The sequence below is a fragment of the Cervus canadensis genome, chromosome 32, assembly GCF_019320065.1.
Source record: "Cervus canadensis isolate Bull #8, Minnesota chromosome 32, ASM1932006v1, whole genome shotgun sequence".
NCBI classification, from domain to species: Eukaryota; Metazoa; Chordata; class Mammalia; order Artiodactyla; family Cervidae; genus Cervus; species Cervus canadensis.
In genome coordinates, this window is record NC_057417.1 from 19,607,793 (window position 1) to 19,628,793 (window position 21,001).

General features: G+C 48.9%; 1 protein-coding gene across 1 annotated transcript in view; it reads left to right on the forward strand.

The window, feature by feature from the left end:
* The first annotated feature begins 10,866 nt into the window (after nt 1-10,866).
* The window catches only part of SBK1 (SH3 domain binding kinase 1), a 53,685-nt gene continuing 43,550 nt past the window's right edge, over nt 10,867-21,001 (forward strand). Inside the window, exon 1 of the mRNA XM_043455943.1 lies at nt 10,867-11,685. The gene's annotated coding sequence lies outside the window, so the exon portion shown is untranslated. The remainder of the gene's footprint in view (nt 11,686-21,001) is intronic.

Here is a 21,001-nt window from a genome sequence, read left to right on the forward strand (position 1 = left end):
CCACGTTCCCTGTTTCAGTGACTGGCGAAACTGCCAGTCTAGATACATGAGCCAGAAGCCCAGAAGTCCCCCTCACCCTCCAACCTCACCACACCCCAAGATTTACCCCCAACATAGCTTTCACACTCATCCACTTCTTCCAGTCGCCTCCAGGCCACTATCACCTTTAGCCTGGACCACGACAGCATCTCCCACATGGGTTCCCCACCCCCATCCTGCCCCCGGTAGCCAGAGGGAATTTTTCAAGGCACAGATCTGTCCCTATCATTAGCCTCTCTTGACTCTTAGGATCAAATCAAAACCCTTCACCCGCTGGCACAGCCTGGCCCCTGTTGGTCTCACTTCACAGGATGATCTTCCAGGGGCCTCCCCAGCTTAAATACTGTGAAATTCAGGCTCCTGGGCATTTAAAGTCCTTAGACAATATACTGACTTGAGTGACACACATCTGAGGGGCCCTGTGGCAAAGCGATGTTGCTGCCTAGAGGAGTGTTCCAGGTAAATGAACAGGAAATACAGGGATCCTTTGGGGATGAGAGAAGTTGCATATCTTCCCCCATGTACTTATTGGCTGTTTCTTTTTTCTTTGTTTTGAAACTGCCAGTTCACAGACTGTGCTCTTGGTTTTATTGGGTTCATGGTCCTTTGTTTCTGATTTGTGAGAGCGAATTTTCTACTAAGGGCACTAGCTTTTATTTGTCGTTTGTGCTACACTTTAAAAATAGTTGGCCATTTGTGTTTGTTTGTTCCGTGGTACTTTTTGCTGTGTAGAAATTTTAATTTTTTTTTTTTTTTTTTTTGGTAATCAAATTTATAATTTCTGAACTTGGTTTCTTACCCTGAAGATTTTCCCATTGAGATTATTTTTTAAACTCATTCGTATTTTTTTCTAATTCGTTTATAGCTTTATTTTTAACTTTGAGATCTCTGATCCATCTGTTGTTTTCAATGCTTTAACAAGTGAGCTATCCAATGAGTGAGGGCCCAGATTTCTATTTTTCAAAGACTATCAAAAAGCCCATCTTTTTTTTTTTTTTAAATAGACCATCTTTTCTTCACTAATTTGAAATGTCCCAGGGACCAGGCATGGAGCTCAAATCCACACCTGCTATACTGGACTTTCTAATACATAGGATGCACATGTGCTAAGTCCCTTCAGTCATATCCAACTCTTTGCGACCCCATGGACTGTAGCCCGCCAGGCTCCTCTGTCCATGAGATTCTCCAGGCAAGAATACTGGAGTGGGTTGCCATGCCCTCCACCAGGGGATCTTCCTGACCCAGGGATCAAATCTGTGTTTCTTACATCCCCTGCATTGGCAGGCGGGTTCTTTAGCACTGAGCCACCTGGGAAGTTATTTGCAGAGGCTGAGGCTCATTGGAAGGACTGATGCTGCAGCTGAAACTCTAATACTTCGGCTACCTGATGTGAAGAACTGACTCTTTTGAAAAGACCCTGATGCTGGGAAAGATTGAAGGCGGGAGGAGAAGGGAACAACAGAGGATGAGATGGTTGGATGGCATCACTGACTCAGTGGACATGAGTTTGAGTAAACTCCGGGTGCTGGTAATGGACAAGGAAGCCTGGCGTCTATGGGGTCGCAAAGAGTCAGACACGACTGAACTGAAGTGAACTGAGGCTCTGTCTGCAAGCCACCTTTCTGCGGGGGTGAGCGCTCTGTGGTAGACTCTGCCAATAGGGGGCGCTAGAGGCACACTTCAGGACTGGAGGTCTGAGGACACACATTGACCCCAGGGCAATGGTGATGATTAGGGGTGACTGAGGGGCTTAAACTCTCCCACCACTTCATCAATCCCCCCCTACAAAGTCATCACAAATAAACAAAATTCAGCGGCAGCCTGGTTCTCCACCACTGCCTCTAAACAAGCTCCTCTTCCTTTTGTAATCAGCTTGCCTTCCCAAAGATGTCTACACAGAAATTATGAAACTGACCTTACTTGGATTCAGAAGAAGAGATCATCAAGATCTAAGGGGCTGCTCTTCCAGGTCCAAGACCCACCTTGCTGAGCGTTCAGTCGCTCAGTGAGCCCGATTCTTTGCAACTGTAGCCCGCCAGGATCCTCTGTCCATGGGATTGCCCAGGCAAGGATCCTGGAGCTGATTGCCCTTTTCTACTCCAGGAGATCTTTCCCACACAGGGATCAAACCTGCATCTTTCGCATTAGCTGCAGTGGCAGGAGGATTCTTTACCACTAGCGCCACCTGGGAAGCCCCCACCTTGCTGACACGGGCAGGCAGTTCACCCAGCCCACGAAACTTCTCTGTAAAGCTGAGCCCACCCAGTGTATTGACCCAAAGACAATATCCCCTGCCTCCCAGTCTCTGGTTCCTCCTTCTCACCACATACCACTCCGGAAGGAGAACCCAGACCTAAAGGCAGCGTCCACCGGTGCCAGGGACTGACCGTGCTGGGCTGGGAATCCAGTCCCATCTCTAAGGCCACCAGGCTTCTTCAGCTGTGGCTGGTGCCACCATAGTTCTTTGGACAGCTCATGACGACACAAGAGCATGAAGCAGCCGCTCGCTAGCTGGCATCTGCTGGAAGGGCTGTTGTACGGAGGGGAAGGATTTTATTTCTTTAGCTTGAGTCCCCAGGGGTAGACATAAGGCTAGTGGGTAAAAGGCGCAGGGGCCCTTCCCATTTCCAGAATCCGTCTTGGGAGGCTGTGAGTTCCCCGTCAGTGATCCTTTCTCTGGAATGGTTTTCTCCCGAGTATTAACATAACTCACCACTCACTTCCTTCAGGTCTGTCACTCAAGTGTCACTTTACCAGTCAGGCCATTCCCAACCACCTTTTCTAAAATTGCAAACCTCCCTCTGCATCCCTCTTCCTTGCTCCACTTCCCTAGGACATCTTATCATATATTTTATTAATTGATCTTGCTTATTATCTTTGTTACATGCTTATTACCACTAGAATACATGCTTATTATTTCTTAAATGCTTATTTTATCATTTATTTGCTCATTTTATTATTTGCTTATATGCTTATTTCATTAATTGATCTTGCTTATTACTTTATCTTATATGTTTATTATCACTAGAATACAAGCTCCACAAGGGCAGCGGTCTTTATCTGTTTTGATCGTGACTGAGTACTTTATGTCTAGGACAGTGCGTGCCACATAGTAAGTGCTCAAAAAATATCTGTTAACCAAATTCCTCCCAACCACTTTCAGAAGTATTATTTTTAAAGTTTTAAAATATTTTTTATGTAGACCATTTAAAAAGTTTTTATTGAATTTGTGACTGTATTGCTTCTGTTTTATGGGGTTTTCTGTGGGTTTTCTTTTTTTTTTTTTTTTGGCCACGAGGCATGCAGGATCTTAGCTCCCAGACCAGCAATCAAACCCACACTCGCTGCACTGGAAGGTAAAGTTCTAACCACCGGACAGCCAGGGAAATCTCAGTATTATTTTTATCTCCATTTCACAGCTACAGAAATTAAAGGTTAAATAACTGGCTTTAGCAGCAGCCTGTCTCCAGTCCCAGGCATTCTACATCCAGGGCCTGTGCCCTTATTGCAGTTACAAAATGCTTATATTGCAACATTGTCTGTAACAGAAGAAGGCTGGAAACAACCTAATTTCCCATCAGTAGGGGAGCGGTTAAATAAATTACAGTGTTAGGCATCCTGTAATCGTCTATAAAAGCAAGCGATAAACAAATTAAGGAGATCTATATGTGCTTATTTGAAATGACCTCCAAGGTATTGTTGAGTAAAAATAGCAGGACACAGAACAGTGCATTGCATGGGCTCTTATCTGTACGAAATAAGCAGGATGACCAGACACACGCAGGCTGGATGTGCAGAGAAATGTCCTGAATGAATATTCTAGAAACTGTTGACAAGGCAAAGGGGAGCCTGGGGTCTCCAGTGGGAGAAAACTTTTGTATACCCTTTGATATTTAGGGGATTTTAAATCATACACATGATTTACCTTTTTCAGCAATGTAAATCTTCCACATAGTTTGAGCTACAGGGCTTATATCAAAAATTAGCAGTCACCTACCCCACCCCTCTTGTATTCCACATCTTTTCCTAAAGGCAATGAATTCAAACCTTTCAGCTGTCCCTTCTGGTTGCTGTTCTCTTTCTTTTTTTCTTTTTTTTTAAATTTTTTCCATTCTCTAAATCAGGGTTTCTCAAACTTTAAGGAGCACGTGAATCACCTGGGATCTTGTTAAAACACAGGTTCTTATTCAGCAGGTCTGAGGTGAGCTCCAAGATTCTGCATTTCTAACAAGCTCTCCCAGATGATGTTGATGCTACCTGTCCATGGATCATTCTTTGGGGATTTTTCTAACTAACATGCTAATATAGCTATTTCTTGATTTTTCTGTTTTTGATCTTACTTCCTAATATAGAAAATGAAAATTTTGTTCTCTTCTCCCCCTGTCCCCACACATGTGCATCCTACCCCCATCCTCCCAATATAGTTAGGTACCTTTTTGTTTAAAACAGTTTTGTTATTTACATTACTATTTCTTTATAGATGGGCTTCCCTGGTGGCTCAGATTGTAAAGAGTCTACAACTTGGGAAACCCAGGTTCAATCCCTGGGTCAGGGAGATCCCCTGGAGAAGGGAATGGCTACCACGCCAGTATTCTTGCCTGGAGAATTCCATGGACAGAGGAGCCTGGCAGGCTATAGTCCATGGGGTCACAAAGAGTCAGACAAGACTAAGTGACTAACACTTTGACTTTCATAGCTAATATTCACAGCTTAGTCACATAATATACCTTGACTACATTTCCTTTCTTGTGCAACTTTTTGTTTTCCCTGGAGTTAATAATTTCTTAATTTTTTCCATTTCACCTTCCTTAATGCATACTCAAACGCTCTTGACAAAACTAAAAGTCTCTTCTTAGTAGATCCAAACATACATCACACAATCTACGTCTTGGCACCTTTGTCCTCTTGGACCAATATAGACTGATTACCCCTTCTATTTTTTCATTTAAAAAGATCAAAAAGTGGACTGGTAAGCAGAGTTTATGGCAGAAAGCAGAGAGGAGGGCTTAGAATCTCAGCTGTGAATTAGTCCTTCCTGACTTCAAGTTGGATTCCATTCTCCCTTCTCCCTTTTTGTAATACCCAACCCCGCCCCAGTTTTTAAAAATGCATATGACTGTGTAGTTCGGGGCTAAATTTCCCAGTCATCCTTGCAGCTAAGGGACCAACTGCTTGCTGACACAATACAAGTGAAGGTGAAGAAAGCCCCTTCTACATCACTCCATCTTTCCTCTTTCTTGAGGACTAAAAACTCAGCATGATCCCCATGAGCCAGCTTCAACCTAGAGGACCACCTATCTCTAGACTACTACCTAAAGAGAAACAAAATTCACTTGTAATAAAGAAAACCTGGACCAAACCTGGGTTTCAGATATAACTTTCTCCATATAATATAATTCTCAAGATCCTTCTGAGAAAACATTGGCATTTGCGGCAAAATGCTTAAGCAATATTCTGATAAAGCTTACTTCAAGTAAGACCTCTTCTAGGAAGCAAGCTTCCTATCTACTCAGCTGTCAGTCACTCAGGGAGCTAATGTTCTAATAACAGACACTCTTTTTCCTTGTTTCTAATTAAACAACAAATATCTCAGCAGTCTCTTTCCTCTGAAAGGGAAAGGTCTCCTTGAATCAACTTGGCCATAAGCCTCTTTCTTCATGGCAAACCTGAAGTAAAACTTTGGCCTGTGCTCTTAATTAATTTGTCAGGAGATTTTTTTTTTTGAGCCGCTGTAATTGGAGGCCTCTTTTTGACTGGGTTCATATCATTCTCCCCACAATCCCACGAGGCAGGTGTTTGGAATAAGCACCAGCAGCTTTTGCCTGCTTACCATCCTTGGAGGTGAAAAGGAATGAGAATCGACTCAAAACAAGGGGGGAGAGGGTTCTGCATAGACTGAGAATAACAATGTGCATGAACTGAAAAGGGAAAGTGAAAATTACAGTGATAGTCTCTCAGTCCTGTCCGACTCTTTGCAACCCCATGGACTGTAGCCTGCCAGGCTCCTCTGTCCAGGGAATTCTGCAGGCAAGAATACCGCAGTGGGCTGACATTCCCTCCTCCAGGGGATCTTCCCCACCCAGGGTTCAAACACCCAGTCTCCTGAAGCGCAGGCAGACTTTACCATCTGAGCCTCCAGGGAAGCCCTCGCCATAAACTGAAGGGAAGAATGAACTCCGCCTTCTGAATACTTGAGTCCAAATGGAAAATAAGGGGCATGGGGCCTGGGTAAGCAGGACAGGTTGTAGGCCTGGCAGTCACTGTTCACACTGGTTCCTGGTTTCCAAAGGCCAGGGTGCTAGGCTGGGAACCCAGCAGATGGTCTGATTGCTTCCAGCCAGCAAGATGTGGGTCCAGAGACCATCAGAAAAGGCCTAGGTTCTCAGAGAAGAAGGCAGGGCCTCTCCAAGGTGGATACATCTCAAGCCTCTTTCCTTTCTCTTCTTCTTTTTTTAAATGTTTATTTATTTGGCTGTGTCAGGTCTTAGCTGCAGCACATGGGATCTTGCATTGCAGTGTACAGATTCTAGTTGTGGAGCACTGACTTCAGGAGCTGCGGCTTACAGGATTAGTTGCCCCGAAGCACGTGAGATCTTCCCCGACCAGAGACTGAACTGTGTCCCCTGCATCGGCAGGCAGACTCTTAACCACTGGAACACCAGGAAAGTTCCAGGACTCTTTCTTTTTTGGAGGCTCACTGTGTCCTGGAAGCATTCAGAAATGCCAAAAACAGCATAATGAAGACCACAGTGTATCATAAATGTTTATGTGTGTGTTTGCTCACTCAACTGTGTCCGACTCTTTGCAACCCCCATGGACTAGCCTGCCAGGCTCCTCTGTCCATGGAATTTTCCAGGCATGAGTACTGGAGTGGGTTGCCATTTCCTCCTCCAGGAGATCTTCCTGATCCAGGGATCCAACTCGCATCTCTTATGAATCCTGCATTAGCAGGCAGATTCTTTACCACCAGCGCCGTCTGGGAAACCCATCATAAATGTTTACACTTGCCTAATTAACACACACACAAATAGAGTGCAAGATAGATATTCCACTCACAAGACAATGACAGGATTCATAAAGGACACTGACTCAGGAATAACCCGTGAGGTCAGGGGAGGGTGTAATCTGAGATGGGACAAGCTCTTAATGTTCCATAAATGTTCTTGGTTATCAACCCCATCAGAAAATTGTCATGCTTGAATATATAACTGCTTCTAGAAACCATAGCAGAAGCTTACATTTAGGTCTCTTCAGAAGCCTGGGCCAGACTCCCCCCACGCCTGAGACCGTTCTGTGAGCAGAGCCTGAGCCCAGGAGGATGGCTGGGGCTGACCCTAAGTGCCAAGGGTTGCAGGCCTGACTCCAGTCCCCCTGAGCTGGTGGGGCTGCCCCCGCTGATGCATTTTTGGCCCATAAGTCTGGTGCCAGGGCAGTCCCTCTTGGAGGGGGTTGAATGGCTTAGATGTGGTGCTCAGACTCTTCCCTGGATGCCTGATGACTAATCTTCTCTCTCCAGGCTGGAGTCAGCGGGGCAGGTGGGACCCAGAGTCTCAGGCTCCTGAGAACTGGGTCTGAGCCTCCACCCCCCAACCCTCAGCCCAAGAGCCAGACCCAGCCACCCAAACAGGAGACAGACAGAGCTTCACAGCCACCGAGAATTAAAACCTATTGATTTTCCCCATTAGCTAGAGAAGGCCATCAGAGTGCATTAAAACCAGGCAAAGCACCAGCATCATGAATAATTAACATCCACAAATGACAACCCCAGGGGGCCCAGGGGAGGGGGAAGGGGCGCCCAAAGGCCTGGGGCACCTGACCCCTTATGACTCCCACCCCCTCCCCGGGAGTCCTGGCCTGGCCTGACCTCCCCTCCTCTCCATGAATCTCTACTAGTCCTCCTGTCCCCTCTCGTTTCCTGTCTCAAAGAAACATCAGGTCTCCAAGGCAAGTAAGCTATGAAGACAGCGCCCTGAGACGAGAGTCTGGTCTGCCCAGCTCTGTCATGTGTCACTGTGTGACCTCGGGGGAGTCTGCCCCTTTCTGGGCTCATTCCTCTGGCTAAGTCTATAGATCTGTGGTTCCATAGAGGGGGACAGTGATTGGCCCAAAGCACATAGCAGGTCTGTAAACAGAGCCCGTACTAGGACCTGCAGCCTCTAATCATCCTTGCCCCCAGTCCAGCCTATAGTGTACATTTATGCAAATCCAAAAAAAAAGTTCACTCCCTTTGGATTGACCAGTTGGATAATGGCACCTGTCTGGGTGAACCAGTTAGATGAAAGTGTGCCCTCTGAACAGGCCAGTTCAAAAGAGATTCCTCTAAGTGGATTGATTTTTTTATCTTTATTATTTTTTTTAATATTTATTTATTTGGTTCCACGATGTCTTAGTTGCAGTACCTGGGAACCTTCGTTCTTCTTTGCAGAATGCAGGATCTTTAGTTGCGGCATGCGGACTCTTAGTTGCAGCATGTGGGATCTAGTTTCCTGACTAGGGATCGAACCCTGGCCCCTGCATTGGGAGCTCAGAGTCTCAGCCATTGAACCACCTGGGAGATCCCTGGACTAACTTTTTAAAAGACCCTCTTCAGGCTGACCAATAAGAAACAGGAAGTCTTTTGAGTGGACCAATGAGAAAAAGGTGCCCTCCCCCAATGAGGTCACAGTTCTGAAGGTGCAAGGCTTGGCAGAGCAAGAGCTAGGGCTGGATGTCAGCCCCCACTCACCATCTGCCGGGGTGCCCTGTGCAGAGTGTGTAGCCTAAACAACTGTATGTCGGGGCTGTGTCCCCAGCTCCACCTTTTCTGGGCCAGGGAGAACCAGATCTGTCCTCCTAGCCAGCGGAATTCAGTTCACTGAACTGATGTTTCCTTCTAAGCTTCTCCATCTCCCACGCACCTCCTCAACCCCTCTGCTGGCCCAGGTCCCCCGCTTCCATCCTCCTCCCACCCAGCCTTCCTCCCCAGAGCCCCAGGAGAAGCAATTCGGGAATGAATACCTCCTACATCTCTGACCGTGCCTGCATCTTCTTCCTGCCTTGCAAGGCACCATGCATCCCCCCCACCTTTTTTTTCCCTTAAAGATTTATTTATTTTTGGCTAGGCAGGGTCTTCGTTGCTGCACATGGACTTTCTCTAGTTGCAATGAGGGGGGTTACTCTCTAGTTGCAGCGAGCAGGCTTCTCATTGTGGTGGCTTGTCTCGTTGTGGAGTGCGGGCTTCAGCACTTAACGGCACACAGGCTCGGTAGTCGTGGCTCATGAGCTTAAGTCGCTCCACAGCACACAGGGATCAAATCCATGTCTCCAGCACTGGCAGATGGATTCTCAACCGCTGGACCACCAGGAAAGTCCTTTGCATCCTTTCATGAGTCTTTGCAGGAACTCTGCCCTCTCTGCTGGTGAGGCCCCACCTCTTGAGCTCCTGGGGAAACTATTCATGCTCAAACTCAGCTTAAAGACCTTCTCTGCTCCTCACTCTCTTCCTTAAACATACCAGCTAGTTCTTGCCTCTGAGACTTCGCACCTGCTGACCCCTCTTCCCAGACCTATTCTCCCTCCAGATATTCCACTGGCTCCTCTTCCTGCCGGTCACACCTCCCCTGTGGGAGGTCTGCCCTGAACACCCTATCCAACCACCTCCCCGTTAGTCTCCCTTGCCTCTCCCTGTTTTATTTTTTTCATAACCCTTTTCACAAGCTGAATTTATTTTTCTTGTTTATTGGTGATTCCAGGGCTACAGTGAATGGCTATGCATGTTGTAAGTTACAGAGGAAGTGAGTGGGGCTAAAGGCCACCTTGCGATCCACATTACAAGCTGGGTGCTGGGGAGAGGGGTAGGGGGGTGTGGGAGAGGCTGCACCTGCCCAGCGGGAGCACCTTTCCTAATTTACACACTGCCAGGCCACCAGGTATACAAATTTCAGCCCCAGTGGTTTCCAGCTGTGACAGGCAAGCCCAGCAGGACAGGCGGTGTCTGCTGTCTCCATCACTGTCTGTCCAGTGCTCCGCACAGTGCCTGGCACATAGCCGGTGCTCAATAAGCATTTTCTTTCGTTTTTTAAAAATACGTATTTATTTGGCTGCAATGGGTTGCAGCATGTGAACTCCTAGTTGTGGCCTGTGGTTTCAGTTCCCTGACCTGGAACTGAACCTGGACGCCCAGCATTGGGAACGTGGAGTCTTAGCCACTGGATCACCAGGGAGGTCCTGTAATAAACATTTTTCAAGCAAACAAGCTCTACTCAGATTCCTCCACTCCCATCCATTCCTTACACTCTTCAGCAGAATACACCATGCATGTGGACCATCTCTGGGGCTCTGTATGGTTCATCCCACACAGGTGATCCCACAGGAAGCCAGTGACAAAACTGGCCCCAGACTTGGTGATGGTAATTGTTTGTTAAGAGAATGCCAAGGGGCCCCAGGAGTGGGCTGTGTAAATGAAGGAGTCCTGGGGATGCTCCCTAAAACTCAGTGCCCTGCCCATGCCAGGGACCCCGCCCTGAGCCCCCAGTTTAATCCAGCTTCCTGGAGGTGCATGTGGTGGGGTCAGGTGGCCAGGGCATTCTGATCGAAATCCAGATGCCAAGCGCTGCACAGTCACTCATGAGCAGGAGGTGGCATCGGAGGGTCCCATGGGGGGATGGGCGGGCCAGGCCAGGCTTTTGCGCGGGCAGATCTCAGGCGCCGCCTTCCCTCCGCTCCCTGTGGCCATCCGCCCACTGGCCTCCCAGCTCCGGCAGGGAAGGAGTTAACCTCCCGGCTTCTCAGCGTGAATGTGGAGCTATTAATACCCACAGCCAAGCCGGTGTGCCAGAGCAGCCGCCGCTGGAGGAGCCGGAGGAGCCCTGAGCCCAGGGAGCTCCAGTCCGAGCTGGCACGGGAGTCAGGAGTCCAGGGACCAGAACTTTTCTCGTGGACAGCGTGGGCACCGTGCCAGCCTCATCTGGTCCTCGCCCACCTTCCAGCTTCAGGTCCTGACCCTCCCTCCCGGAGGCCGCCCATGCCACCCACCCCACAGGGGAGAACAAACTTTCTTGGGGAAACCACCTCCACCGCCTGTACTGGCCAGCTGGGAAGGAGCAGACAGCCGGACAACCAGATGAACAGATGGACAGGGCATCTGTGAGCCCGTCCTCCGGGTCGCGCCTCTGACCGGCTGCAGCGGAGCGGGCAGCCGAGGAGCCTCGGGCGCCACCAGGGGCGGCGAGGGGCCCTGCTGGACTTCTGTCCACCAGCCAGCTGCCTCTGAGTCCAGGCGGCTGGGAGCTGCTTCCGAGGGCCCGGCCCTGGGGCTGGAAGGTCCGTGGGTCAGGACAGCCGATCCCATCAGACAGAGCCACGGGCTCTCCCGCTCACCGAGGCGACGGGTAACCTGAGCGAGAAAGCACAGGTGGCAGGTGGGCAAGCGCAGGCGCGGGGTCCTGAGGCCAACAGGCTACTGACCCTGGAGCACGCTGGCTCGGGGAGCCCTGCCCAGGCGAGGGACGATGCTGTCGAGGCCGCCACCGGCCACCCCTGCCCCGTCCTGGAGCTGCCTCCGGCCTGGCCCCTGCGCTGTGGAAAGGAGGATGTGCCAGCCTTCTGCTTCATCTGTTTTCACAGGGAGGAGGAGGAGGAGCTGCTGGAAGAGGTCCCACTGCAGAGGTCAGTGCCCGAGGTGGGCAGTGGGTGGGCCAGGTGAGGGCACAGAGCTTGGGAAGGGGCCCCTTGGGGCCTGGGGATCCTGCTTCTGAGTTCCTCTGTCCACTGCTTACCAGCCCCAGCCCCCTCCCTGTGTCAGACTCCCAGATCTCTCACCAGGGTATCCCCATAGCCTCCTCTTTGCCTCTCCCATCCTGCCCCCACAGTGACCCTCCTGTCCTTTCCCTCTGTGGTCATGCCCCCTCCGCTCAGAGTCCTCCATGACTCCCGGCTCCCACACAATGAAGTCAACACTCAGCTGGACATTCAAGGCCTGTGAGATCAGATCGGCCCCACCCACCTCATCTTCTCTCTACTCTCCTGTATTCACCCTCCTTGAAACCCTGCCCAGACTTGCCTTCCCCTCCGTCCCCTCCTTCCAAGTGCAGCTGCCATACCTCCTCCTCCAGGAAGCCCTCCAGGAAGCCCCTGCCCCATCCTGAGCTGAGAGTCACCTTTCCTCCCTACACTGCGCTGGCACTTTTTAGTGTTAGGTTTTTGTTGAATTAATAAGTGGAAATGTCTTCATGTGCGTACGCACGCATGTGTGTGTGTGTCTGTATAAAAGAAGGCGGGGGGAGGTGATGGAAGGTTTGTGTGTCTAGGTGATTGGGTATTTGGGGGTGAGTGTGTGTGATTGTGTGTGTGTGTACATGTTTGTGGCAGTGGGTATGGGTTCTATGCACTCCAGGTGGTGGGCGGGGTGTGCACTGGGCCTGGGTGGGTGAGGGGTTCATGTCTCTTTGGCCACCTCTCCCCACCCCCACCTTCAGGGAAACCCAGGCTCCAGCCAAGTGCATTTCCCAAGCTGTGACCACAGGCTCCAGGAATAGATGGAACATCTGTAGGGGAGACAGGGGTCACCTCTGCTCCAGCCCAGCCTGCCCACGCCTCCATCACCACCTGAGTCAGCACTGCCCTGGGTGGGGAGAAGAAAGGCAGGCTCAGTGCCAGTCCAGGGGTGCCCTCCGGGCCCCTGGCAGGAGGGCGGGGGTATGGGCTCCTGCAGCCTGGGACAGGTTCCTCCCCGAATCTCACTGGTGGACCTGGGTGGGTCACTTGTCTTCCATGGGCCTCTGTCTTCTCATTTGTGAAACAGTGGGCTGCTCTGAGCATGGTGGTCAGTTCGTCATTCAGCGCTCAGAGTGCCAGGGCCCCAGGGCTCTTGGGGTCCAGCCTGCTAGGAGAGACCTCGAGCACACGGATCAGTCTGGCAGTGAGGGGCGCTGGTTGGGCAAGACTGCACTGTACTCAGGGAGTGAGGGGGAGAGACTGACCACCCCTGCCTGCAGGAACCCGGGGAGACCCTGCAGGTCTGTCTTAAAGGACAGGTCCTCTTCCAGGTACAGGCTGAAGTTTTTTTTTAACTTTTTATTTTGTATTGGAGTATAGCCAGTTAACAAAATTGTAATCGTTTCTGATGGACAGCAAAGGGACTCAACCGTATATACGCATGCATGCATTCTCCCCCAACACCCTTCCCATCCAGGCTGCCACATACCACTGAGCAAAATCCCCTGTGCTACACAGTAGGTCCTTGTTGGTTATCCATTCTAAATATAGCAGTGTGTACCTGACCTCCCTGAACTCCCTAACTATCCCTTCCCCCCATCCTTCCCCCAACCCCAGCAACCATAAGATCGTTCTCTACATCTGTGAGTCTAGGAGTGAAGTTAAGGAAAGGCCATTCCAGGCAGCGGGGATGGAGAGAGAGCAAAGACCTGGTAACACAAGGAAAAACCGTGGGCGTGGCGGGCATGGGGCTGGCAGGGTCTGCAGGGGTCAGGTCACCAGGGGTCTTGACTGCTGAGCTCAGGAGTTGATCCGTAGGTGATGGAGCGAGCTGTGTGGAAGGCGTTGAAGCAAAATGGAACGAGTTAGGTGATTCAGTGAGACCACAGGTGTGGAAATGTTTCCGGAACAAAACAATGGACTCCTGAGAGCATCACTGTTTGCATGATAGGAACTCAAAATGCTTGTTGAATGATTGAATGAATGGATGGATGGATGTGATGTGGGGAGATGGAACATCAGAATCACTGAGCTGATTGTTAAAAAATACACACTCCCAGGCTCTGCCCTGGAGACTTTGTGGCCTCACTTCTCAGAGGGGATGAATGTGTAATTCTAATCAACCCCCCACTAGGTGGGGCTTCCCTGGTGGCTCAATGGTAAAGAATCCATCTGATCAAGACCCAGGTTCTATCCCTGGGTCAGGAAGATCCCCTGGAGAAAGAAAAGGCAACCCACCCCAGTGTTCTTGCCTGGAGAATCCCAGGGATGGGGTCGCACAGAGTCGGACACGACTGAAGTGACTTAGCAGTAGCAGCAGAATGAGATAGGGATGGGATCTAGGATCAGGTAGCTATGAGATCCTGCCCTCTCCCCTCATCCCCCCATCTTCCTCCTCCGACTTTGGGGACTCCTCCTGTAGGGCATGCCCCTCGGCCTCTTGTCCTGGCAGTGTGGTGACCTGCACTGGCAGAACCTGGTCCCCTTTCCAGCTGGTGGGCGCTGGCCCTTTAAGATCTGGAGAGGGGATACCACCGGGCTGGGCAAAGACAGTGACCACAGGTGCCAGGTGGTGAAGCTAAAAATACTGAGTGATGTGGACGCTCAGGCTGCAGGAGCCAGGCAGTGCTAGTGGGTAGTGTTGGCGGGGGGAAGTTCTGGAGTGTTTCTTTCCTACTGGAGGAGGGGCAGTGAGCAGTGAGGTTTGGTGGGGTCACCTTGGGGGTTTAGAGGAGGCTGCTCCCCACCCCCACCACTCTCAGCCTTTCTCCAGCCCATGGAAGGCGCCAGGTTTCACTCCCAATTTTGCTGCATGTTTAGCCGCCCCAGGGCGTGCTAATTCTGCAGCATCCTGCTTCTCTGGGATGCCGGGGAAGTCCTTTCTTCTCTTTGAGCCTCTGTAAAATTAAAGAACTGCTGGGGCGCTTTTAGGGACAGAGAAGCAAGAAGGGATGTAGGGAGACCAGTTCCCTCATTTGTGGATTCAACAAAGATTCCCCAAGGCCTCCCGGGGACTAGAAGCTGAGGCCAAAGAGAAGAACACAAATCAGGCATTTCCCTGGAAAAGCCAGAGAACACACACTGGAACAATGGCTTGCAGTGCTGTCATTGAGGTGTGAACTCCGTTTCTGTTTGGGGCTGAAGTGAGAAACCGCCCCCACCAAGAACTCATCTGCATTTAATGAGAACTTGTCAACAAAAGCATCACCCACCAGCCATCCCCATTTGATGTCTGATGCTGTGATTAAGGTGAGGCTCTGCTGACGAGCCTGGAACCGCATGCGCTTCAAAGGGCAGAACCTCCCAGGCTGCTCACGGAAGGTCCAGAGAGGGCTGGGCAGGGGTGGGGGGAGACTCTGCTCCACTCAGTCTTTTGGGGACCCAGGCTCCGCCCACCTGTGATGCTGTCATCACCCAGGGCTTTAGAATCCACTGGATTCTCTGTTTCCATGCGCAGCCGAAGAAGAAGGGTGGAGATCACATGGAAGGGTTTTCCAAACCAAAGCTGCAAATGGCCTACTTCACTCCTGCGCACGCTATGTGGCCAGGGCAGCTAATTGCAAGAGAAACTCGGAAACACAGTCCTCTTGTGAAGATGATATGCTTGGTATACATGAAAGCACTTGGCACAGAAGAGGTGCCCAGCGTGTTCATGCGGAAATTCTGCAGACTTCACTGAGCACTCTCAGTAGAGTAGCCCTAGAAATTGGACAGAGAAAATATCTCTCATTGCTGTCATTGGAAATTTTTTTTTTTTTGGCCCTGCAGTGCAGCATGCAGGATCTTAGTTCCCTGATGAGGGATCGAATTCATGCCCCTTGCATTGGGAGCATGGCGTCTTAACCACTGGACCACCAGGGAATTCCCTCTCACTGAGCTTTTATCAAAGCAGAGTCAAACAAAACACAAGTAAACAAACAAATACAATCATCCACGTTCAAAACCCACTGATGGGACTTCCCTGGTGGTGGTTCAGTGATGAAGAATCCGCCTTGCAATGCAGGGCACATGGGTTGGTCAGGGAACTAAGATCCCACACGCTGCCTGGCAACTAAGCCTGGGTGCCACAAGTACTGAGTCCAAGTACTGGTTGCACCGCAACCAAACACCCCACGTGACACAGAGAGGATCCCTCTTTCTTCAGTTAAGACCCAATGTAGCCAAATAAATAAATACTATACATTTAAAAGAAAGATACTGTTAAGGAAATTACCAGAGGCATGGTAGCCAGACACCCACTTGGCATAAGGGGAGGGGAGGTAGGGACAATTCATCTGAGACCTCAAGAAAGAGAAGGAGCTGAGCAGAGTTGGGGGACAAGTATTCCTAGTGAATAGGGAGTGCAAAGGCCCAGAGGCAGGTTAGAATTTGGGGAATGTGAGAAAATACCAGGTCAGTATGACCAGGGCAGGTAAGTGATGGGGAGAGAGACATGGGCAATGAGGGGAGACGGGAATGGGCTGGATCACACAGGCCTTATGGGCCTTCATGAGGAGGATGGATTTTATTCTGGTATAAAATGCAACTGGAAAAGCTTTGGAGGCTTTTAAGTAGGGGAAAGCGGTAAAAGTTGATGGACATCTTAAGCGATCCCTTGGGCTCCTCTGGGGAGAATCCATGGCAGCCAGGCCAGAGCAGACACCAGAAACCAGTGTGGAGGTCATGGCGGTGATGGAGGGGGGCCATGGTGTTGGCCTGGACCAAGGTGTCCCTAGGACATGGGGGAAATAGATACTTTCTAGATATATTTAGGAGACAGAATTTGCTGATGGGTTAAAAGAAGGGAATTAAGGATGAATCTGAGGTTTCTAGGTTAGATAAATGTGTGGATGAGGGGACGGCTCGAGTGCGGGAAGAGATATATATAGTGGGAAATTCAGGAATTCAGCCATGGAGGTTTTCAATCTAGAAGCACATGAGACGCCCAAGTGAAGATGTCAAAAGAGGACTTGGTACTAACAGACTGAAGCTCAAAGTGGGAGCCTGTGGGCCACCTAGGAGATATCAGAGACTTTGGCATGGAGGTGGCTTTGAAAGCCAGGAGGTCACACTGCAGAGACAGAGGAGAGGCCCCAGGATGGAGCCCCAAGGAGCACTACAAATGTGAGGTCACGTGGAGGAGATGCTAACAGGGGTGGAAGAGAAATAAAGTAGGAGGAAAACCAGGAGCGTGGGTAGTCATGGAAACCGAGAGACGAGTGTCTCAAGGCAGAGAGAGAGGTGGACAACTGGCTTCAAAGATGCTGAACAGCCAAGGAAAAGGAGAATAGATTGAGCAGCACAGAAATAGAAAGTGACTTGGATAATTACAATTCATGGCGGGGTGGAGACAGGAGCAGGGGTGAGTGGAGACTTCTGGTTAAATATGGTGGATTGAATACACACATTTAAGTTCTCTGTGTCCTGAAACCCCATGAAAAAGAAACGAGTGGGTTTTATTTTTTTCTTTTCCATTATGGTTTATTACAAGATATTGAATATAGTTCCCTGTGCTATACATCAGTACCTTGTTGCTTATCTATTTAATATATGGTAATGTGTATCATGGAGAAGGCAATGGCACCCCACTCCAGTACTCTTGCCTGGAAAATCCCATGGATGGAGGAGCCTGGTGGGCTGCAGTCCATGGGGTCTCACAGAGTCGGACACTACTGAAGCGACTTAGCAGCAGCAGTAGCAGCGATGGGTATCAATTAATCCCAGACTGCTAATTTATCCCTCCCCGCTCCTTTCCTCTTTGTTAATCACAAGTTTGTTTTCTATGTAGTCTGTTTCTGTTTTGCAAATAAATTCATTTGTATCATATTTTAGATTTCACATATGTGATATCATCTAATACTTGTCTTTGTCTGACTTACTTCATTTAGTATGATACTCTCTAGATCCAGCCATTTTCCTGCAAATAGCATTATTTCATTTTTACGGCTGAATACTATCCCCCTGTGCATATATACCACATCTTAGTTATCCATTCATCTGTCCGTGGACATCGAGATTGTTTCCACATCTTGGCTATTGTAAATAGTGCTTCTATGAACATTGGGGGTGCATGTATCTTTTCAAACTAGGGTTTTCTCTGGATATATGGCCCAGAAGTGGGAGTGTAGGGTTGTAAGGCAACTCTAGTTTTAGCTTTTTAAGGAACCTCCATACTGCTGTCTATAGTGGCTGCATCGATTACCTTCCCACCGACAGTGTAAGAGGCCCTTTTCTCCACATGAGTGGGTTTTACGGTGCATTTATTCGTCTTTTGTTGCCACCAATACAAACTACTGCAAACTTAGTTGTTTCAAACCAAATTGATTATCTTACTGACTATATGTCAGAAATCCAACACAAACAAATCCCTAGGCTAAAGTCAAGATGTTGACAGGGCTGCTCTTGGGAACTCTTCCTGGAAGAACTTTCTGGAAGTTCCAGGGGAAAATCCACCCCCTTATCTTTTCCAAGGTGCCACCTTCCAGAGGGCCCCTCCTTCCAAAAAGGCAGCGTCTCTCCGGCCTTGCTTCCCTCACCACCTTTCTTGGACCACAGCTGGGAAAGGTTCTCTGCTTTTAATGCTGCATGCTATTATCTTGGGCTCACCTGAACAAGCCAGGATTATCTTCCCATCTCAAGGTCCTTAACCTTAATCACACCTGCAAAGCCTCTTTCTGTCACCTAAGGTAACATACTCCCAGGTTCTGGGGATGACGACATAGACATTAATGGAATTAGGTGGGGCATTATTCTGCCTCCCACAGCATGAATCAGCAAGAACTTATACAGTGGAAAAGTAGACAAGAGCAACACGACATTGGAATCTAGAAAACGGATGAACACGGTGAGGGATATAGCGGTCTGGTGACAAGTGAACCCTAAATTGGGCATGAGAAAAAAAAAGGGGGCCCCACAGTTTCCACCACAAAACCTCAAAAGGCCCTAGTGTTAATGGGCTAAGTACCTCTGGAAGGGGGAGTAAAGCTAGGGCCAAAACCAGGATTGGTCTAAGAAGGGCTTTAATGCTCAGATTTCTTTCTCTGCTCAGCTCTGCGGGGCAGCTGCCCCTCCTCCACCCTGACAAAGACTGAAGGCTTATTCCCCAGAGAGGATAAAACACGGGGTCTGTGAACTGGAGGACAGGGCACCATGAGGATAAGGAGGAATTCTATGCTCTACTGGAGGGATTATTTGAATATTTGCATCTTGAATGTGGGGTGGCCTGCCCCTGACCCCATCACCTGGAAAGTCCTTCCCCCCTTGGCTCCCAGCACAGTGAAATCTGGTCCAGACTCTCCAGGCAGAACATGGCAGAGTTCACTCCCTTCAGCTTCTGAATATATTGACGATGGGTATTTTGTTCCTGCTGGTCTCTTATTTCCTGTTTTAGCTTTCTTCTCTCCCTGCGTGCATGAGAAATTGCTTCAGTCACGTCCAACTCTGTGAGACCCTGTGGACCGTAGCCCACCAGGCTCCTCTGTCCATGGAATTCTCCAGTCATGAAGACTGGAGTGGGTTGCCATGCCCTCCTCCAAGGGATCCTCCCAACCCAAGGATCATACCTGTGTCTCTTATGTCTCCTACATTGGCAGGCTGGTTCTTTACCACTAATGCCACCTGGAGAGCGCCCCCCAAAAAACTACTACTACTATACTCAGAGATTTAGGAACATATATTGCAACTATGAAATGAAAACTAGATGCTATTTTGAAAGAAAACGAACCTCCGAGGATGAACAAAACAAAAAAGTTCTTAAAATTTAGGAATATTATAGCAATGGGAGTTTGGGGTTAGCAGAAGCAAACAAGTATACATAGAATGGATAAACTACAGGTCCTACTCTACAGAACAGGGAACTATCTTCAATATCCTGTGGTGAGTCAGAATGAAAAAGAATATGAAAAAGAACATATATTATATATGTATATATGTACATATATGTATGTGTAACTGAATAACTTTGCTACACAGCAGAAATTAACACAACATTGTAAATCAACGATACTTCAATTTTTACCAAAAGGATATCATAGCAGAGTTCAGTTCAGATCAGTTCAGTTCAGTCACTCAGTCATGTCCAACTCTTTGCGACCCCATGGACTACAGCACACCAGGCTTCCCTGTCCATCACCAACTCCCAGGGCCTCCTCAAACTCTTGTCCATCACGTCAGTAATGCCATCCAATCATCTCATCCTCTGTCATCCCCGTCTCCTCCTGCCTTCAATCTTTCCCAGCATCAGGGTCTTTTCCAATGAGTCGGTTCTTCGCATCAGGTGGCCAAAGTAATGGAGTTTCAGTTTCAGCATCAGTCCTTCCAATGAATATTCAGGACTGGTTTCCTTTAGAATTGACTGATTTCCGTCAATTCTAAAGGAAATCGTAGCAGAAATGGAAAACATTTAAAAGATTTAGATGGTGGTTCAGTGGTGAATCCACCTGCCAATTCAGGAGACACTGGCTTGATCCCTGGTCCAGGAAGATCCCATGCACCACAACTACTGAGACTGTGCTCTAGAGTCCGGGAACCGTAACTACTGAACCCACCAGCAGCAACCACTGAAGGCCAAGCAGCTTAGAGCCGGTGCTCTGCAACAAGAGAAGCCACCACAATGAGGAGCCCACGCACAGAAATGAAGACCCAGTGCAGCTGAAAGAAAGAAAGAAAAAGAAAAGAAAGGGAATGAACAGCCCATTAAAGAAGGGGGCAAAAGATCCGAACGGTCACTAGGTCAAAGATGATATACAGACATCAAATAAGCATATAAAAGATGCTCAACATCAGATGTCACCAGGAAATAGCAAATTAAAACCACAGTGAGATACCTATACACACTGATCCAAAATATTGACAATTACAAATGCTGGTGAGGATGTGGAGCAACAGGAACTCTCGTTCATTGCTGTGAGAACTCCAAAATGATACAGTCACTTTGGAAGACGGTCTGGCAGTTTCTTACAAAGCTAAACATAGTCTTAGCATATGATCCAACAATAGCGTTCCTTGGTACTCACCCAAATGAGTTGAAAACGTATGTCTGAACAAAACCCTGCACATGGATGTTTATAGCAGCTCTTTTTCATAATTGCCTGAAAACTTGGGAGCATCTAAAACGTCCTTCAACAGGCAAATAGATGAACAAACTATGATATACCCACACAACGGAATATTATTAGGTGATAAAAATTAGCCATGAAGCCACAAAAAGACATACAAGAACCTTAAATGCATATGGCTAGGTGAAAGAAGCCTTGGCTTCCCTGGTGGCTCAGTGGTAAAGAATCTGCCT